This window comes from Paramormyrops kingsleyae, chromosome 3, assembly GCF_048594095.1.
Source record: "Paramormyrops kingsleyae isolate MSU_618 chromosome 3, PKINGS_0.4, whole genome shotgun sequence".
Classification (NCBI taxonomy): Eukaryota; Metazoa; Chordata; class Actinopteri; order Osteoglossiformes; family Mormyridae; genus Paramormyrops; species Paramormyrops kingsleyae.
Genome location: NC_132799.1, coordinates 41,099,884 through 41,105,883, shown reverse-complemented (window position 1 = coordinate 41,105,883; position 6,000 = coordinate 41,099,884).

The following is a 6,000-nucleotide window of genomic DNA, read 5'->3' as shown; positions in this document are numbered from 1 at the left end:
TGTCCAGTCTACAGTTTCTAATTTCCGTCTCATACCATTAAAGTTAGCTTTCCTAACATTGTACACTTTTAATTTCGACTTTGCTCTTCGGACACTAAGGCCCAATCCCAAACTGGTCCCTACACACTCCGCCTCACCACTCCGCCTTCGTTTGCGCGTTCCCGAGACCCGTCGCCATGTTGAAGTGTGTCTCAAAGCAGCAAGGGCTAAGGGGGAGTGGTCGATTATGCCCTCCTGAAGCGAGTCAGCAACGATGGTGGCTCGCGCGATTCCACTACCACTTCCATATCCCACAATTCCCAGCGAACAGGAAACAGAACAGAACAGCGCGAAAAACGACATGGAGGACGGGTCAATGCCATATAAATGTAAGTAAAAAACAATTACATGTTAAACTGCTATATTGTGTTAGAATTAATAGTGTTGTAGTATTAACTGTATGGTATTAGTGCAACTAAATGCATATGTTATGGAATTTAAAAATTTCGAAGAAGTTTTCACGAACTAACGTATACGCATTAATTAATACACTTTTTCTTTTATTAATCGGAAGACGATACATCACATTGCCGAAAATCTCGGCCAGATTTATGGCGTGGATAGGAGAGGCTTGATGACTGTCGCTAAAAATTTCCACTACATTAACTTACGTGTGGCCATATGGTGCAATTTCCTGTCATTTTAGGGACAGTGCAGAAGACCAAACACCTCATTAGACTCCGAAGTGCAAAAGAGTCAATGTTCACCAAAAAAAGGAATGCTGCTAAACAGGCATGGGAGTAAGTAATGATAGAGGGTGTTTTCGTACATATTTCCCCACAAATTCCATCAAACCAAACCATTACCAACATTAGACAAAATTAACTCCAAATATAGCCTTTCAGTTGTCATAAGTGTGAGCATGTATCCTGTCTATTTCATTTAAGGTTGTCATTTTAATGTTAACTCTTGTCCTTGTAGAACCCAAGTAAATGTAATTGAAGGTTAAAGGCAATTGCTTTGTTCTGGACCAAAATTGCAGTTCTGTAATACCAAACTGAGCTTATGTAAACCCATAACTATAACTGTCAATACAGTGCTCATAGTATTCTTTATTATCTGCAGGTGTTTGATGAAGGACATGGGGCTGGAGGGAGAAGTCACGGCAAAACAAGCAGCAAAGAAGTGGGAGAATTTGAAGAAGAAGTACAAGGTAACAGAACCATTATTTTTTGTAATTGTTACTAAAAACATAATGCATTACTGTTGCATTTATTGAGTTAAATGTAATTATCTAAAGACACACAAATTATTTAGAAAGTAAGCTTATCTACGTAACCTTGTCAAGTGTGGGTAACCCTACACCTGATCTCAATTATTCTGCAGGAGCTCATTCAGCACTTGAAGTTCTAATGTAATATTACAGTATTATTGAATAACTTGGCAAATTAGCCAAAGACAATGGTAAATTTCTGATTGTTGGTTAGAAATAACAGAATTGTTTGAAATTAATCATGTTATTTTGATAGTCTTTGAGATACCCTCAGACTGGCTCAGGGACTGATCAGGGTGAGGTCACAGCTGCCAACTGGCCATATTACATTGATATGCACGAAGCTCTGGGGTCAAGACCTGCAATTTCCCCCCCTACCCTTATTAGTTCGTGCGCATCAAGTCAAGGTGTTATAGGTGCAGGAAATGAAAATGATGGAGTTAGTCTAGATGCTACAGATACCATACCACAGACAATAATCCCAAGAACAGCAACAGATTCCTCCACCTCTCCCTCCCCTTCCACTTCAAGCAGTCCAGCAATTGAAGTGCAGTGTCCTGTGCCTAAGACACCAACTCCTAAAAAAAGCAAAAGGCATTCATCTTCAGTGTTAGAGTTCCTCAGGGAAGAGTCAGAGAAAGAGGACAGGAGGCAAGCTGAGGCAGCAGCACAAGCGGAAAGATTTCTTAATTTGTTTGAGAAAATGGTAGAGAAAATGTAAGGGTGTTTTTATACCCTTCCACAAAGAGATCACACCGTACACCGGTTTACCTTTTGTGTTGTGTTTTGACATGTTTTGAATGTAATTCCTGTTTATTTCTTCACAGCAATCATACTTTGTGCAACTGCATTTGTTCTTTGCAAAGATAAAAAAGTAATTTAACTGAAACAGTTTTGTGTCTTTATTCGTACATAATACCTATACATAATGCATAGTTCAGTGACTTATACAATTGTCTGTTTTTCAGGCTGATTGTTACTTTGGTTGCATTTGTATTTCCATAAAAAAAAAGAAAAGTAAGTACGGTCAAATGGAAAACAGACATTTTGAAAATGAATTCCTGTTCTACGTGAAAATGTTAATTCTCCAGCTATTGACAAATTCCGCTTGCTTCAGAGGTATCATGGACAAACTGAAATGTAATCATGTTCCACCAAGTGTTGTGCGGTGATGCTTGCTGCAGACAGGTGGGCAGCCATCCTGTCTCTGATGTGGCCCCCAGAAGACTCTGCTTCAAAGGGCTGAGGTAGCGGAGGTGGAGCTTCGGCGGGTGTTAGGTCCATGACATCCCAGACGTCATCATTTTTTAAGCACAAGTTATGAAGAAATGCACAACAGGCAATCACATCTGGTGCAAAGGTTGGACTGACCTCCAGTGCCTTGAATAGTGTGGACCTCCATCTGGCTTTCATCATTCCAAAGGCTCGTTCAATGACAGAACGAGCCTTTGCATGATGGTGGTTGAAGCGCTCCTGGACTCTCCCATGCAGTGGTTCTTTGTAGGGTGTGATGATAGTTATTGGTTTTTCCAGGCAAGGGTACCCTCCATCCCCAAGAATAACATATCCAGGAGGTGGATACAATGCATGCCTGTGCACTGGGCTGTTCTTTAACACCCTTGAATCATGCACAGACCCTGGATATCCAACAAAGATGTCTAGAAAGCAGCCCGATGAATCACAGATAGCTTGCATCTGTACAGAAAAAAACTGTTTGTAATTCAGATAATCAACTCTGTACTGATTCCCAGGTGGCTTTATGCGTATGTGGCAGCCATCTATTGCACCAACAACATTACTGAAGGCTGCATGACCTGCAAGCGTCAGAAAACCTTGACAGATTTCTGGAAGTTCAGCTAGGCTTGGGAGAGAGACCAGGCTTTTCAACTTTGCCTTGATTTCATTGGCAATCCTGTGTACCACTCTGTGTATTGTAGATCTTGGTACTCCAAAAGCATTTGCCACTGCCTTGAATGACAAGCCATGAGCCAACCAGTACACAAATAGCAGGACCTCCATTTCTTTTCCCCAGCCATGGTCCCTTGGTGCTGTTATAATCTGCATCAGAGCTGACATAGACCGTCTGCTCAACCGAAAATGTGGCCTTAAGCTTGCCTCTGCATCACAATAAACACGGAGTACAGGTACAGAGTGATTAAGTTTAGTGTATGACATCTGTTTTTGTTCCTGAAAGAAAAAAAAATACACAATGTCATGTTCTTGATAATTTAATAATTGGATTCTAACTGCACTGTGAAATACACATAGAAAATCTATGTTACATGTTATAATTAATCGCTGCAGAATTTTTTTTAGGAAAGCAGCTATTTGTAGCTAGTCAGTACAGATAGATTTTATCGTGATCCGATTAAGAGAAATTTCGTGTACTTTTCAAACTAGAAACCACGCGAAGAAACGCAAACCCGATCAACATCACACCAGCAATAATTTATGTTTCATATTTGCCTGTCTACAGATCTGATCTGGTATTTGGTACAGAAGTAATGCGTAATGTTCTATGCGTGTAAACTAAGTTAGCTATGGTAGACATTGAACAATCGTCAATAGTACATACTTCAAATTGCTCAGTCAGTGCAATAAGACGACGTAGCCGTCGTCTTCTTGCATTACATAAACTTTGCGCTTTTTTAATTAACTGATATGTTATTAAAGACAATACAATACAGCTTCTTGATGGATCCATTTCATCAAATCACTACGTAATGCATTTCCTCTTTCCGGTAAAGAAGACTAAAAAGGCGCTGCGAGGGCAAGTCTGTCTCAAATCTTTTTTGTGACAATTTCCTTCAGTTTAAGTGTATAGGACGTGTTGTGAGGGTGACTCGGCGGGAGTGTGACTCGAAATGAAGGCGGAGTGTCGAGGGTATAGTTTGGGATTGGGCCTAAAATTAACCTCGAATTTAACCATGTTATGATCACTACCGTACAATGGGTCTAAAACCTTTAATTTTCCAATCCTATCCTGGTTATTAGAGAAAACAAGATCAAGAAGGGCTTCTCCCCTGGTAGGAGTATTAACAAACTGAGTAAAAAAACAATCCTGTACTAATTCCACCATCTCAAGTTCATTTACAGAAGAGCCAGAGACTGTGTCCCACTGTATCTCAGGTAAATTAAAATCACCCATAACCACCACATAATTTTTATTACTCATAATCCTGATATCATCATATAACATTCTGCTTTCCTCTACAGCTACATTAGGTGCTCTATAACAAACCCTGACAATTAGGCCATTTGAATCTTTAGCATCAAGTTTTATCCATACAGCTTCTGAATTTTTATTTTTATCAGTGAGATACCTTGCCTGCAAGTTTTCTTTTACGTATACTGCAACACCACCTCCCTTCTTGCCTATCCGGTCTCTACGGAACAACGTCTAACCATCCATATTATATTCATCATCATCATTGTCACTCATCCATGTTTCAGTTATTCCTATAATGTCATAATTGTCTGAAGAAATTAAAGCCTCTAAGTCATTAAATTTGTTTCTAATACTCCTAGCATTCAAATACAGACTACTAATGGTAGGCCTTTTACAGTGTCTACTTTTAATATTTATTTGGGCTTTCCGTCTCTCCCCACAATAAATTCTTAACTGACCTCCCTGCCCCCCCAGTCCCTAGTTTAAACATTCCTCAACTATTCTGCACATACGCCTCCCCAATACACTGGTTCCCCTATGGTTCAGATGCAACCCGTCCGGCTTGAACAGGTCCCACCTGTTCCAGAAGGTCTTCCAGTGCCCCATAAACCTGAACCCCTCTTTCCTACACCACCATTTTAGCCACGCATTTAATCCCCTTATCTCAGCTAACTTTGCCTGACTTGCACGTGGCACGGGAAGTATTCCAGAGAATACCACCGTGGATGTTCTGCTTCTAAGCTTATCCGCGACTTCTATAAATTTATCTTGCAGAACAGCCCTCCTGCCCTTTCCTATGTCATTGGTACCAACATGCACCACGACCACTGGATCCACCCCGGCTGGGGCCAAAAGCCTGTCCACTCGATCTGGAAGGTCCCCTACCTGGGCACCAGGCAGGCAAGACACCGTATGGGACCCTCTATCACGGGTGCACACATAACTATCTACACCTCTTATAATTGAATCCCCTACTACCACAACCTCCCTCCTACTGGGGTTAGGTGGCTCCTTGGTGCCCAAGGGTTAAAAATGAAACAACAACCACCCACGTAACCGTGCTGGCACAGAAACACTCAAATATACTTTACAGTATAATTCAATTTAAATCAACCGCTTCAACAGGCGCACAACACAAGTGCACACAGCGAGTACAGCAATCCCAGCAGCCTCTACCCAATACAGGCAGACCACCAATAGGAGGAGGTAGGAGCTGTTGCGCTCACTCTATTGTAATAATATCATATATATTTTATTACCGATAACTTTCCTATGTATAACATAATTATAAGCATATAGATTATAATATTAAGTTAACATATTATCCATAACAGAATAATAGTGATATAACTTTATATATTAAGGAGCGGGTGGTTAGCGACCTGGGTTAATCTATGTTCTATGATTGCTCCTGGCAGGAAAGGTGTCCGTTTATCCCCAGTATATTATCGGCCAGTGAACAAACATTTTTGTGATTACCAGGTATGTGTTTCTTTCTTTGTCTTTTATTTTTTTGGCGCTTCCCTTTCCCCTTGGCGGGACGCTTTCCTGTAGCCCGGAGGCATAGGAGGAAGAAAGG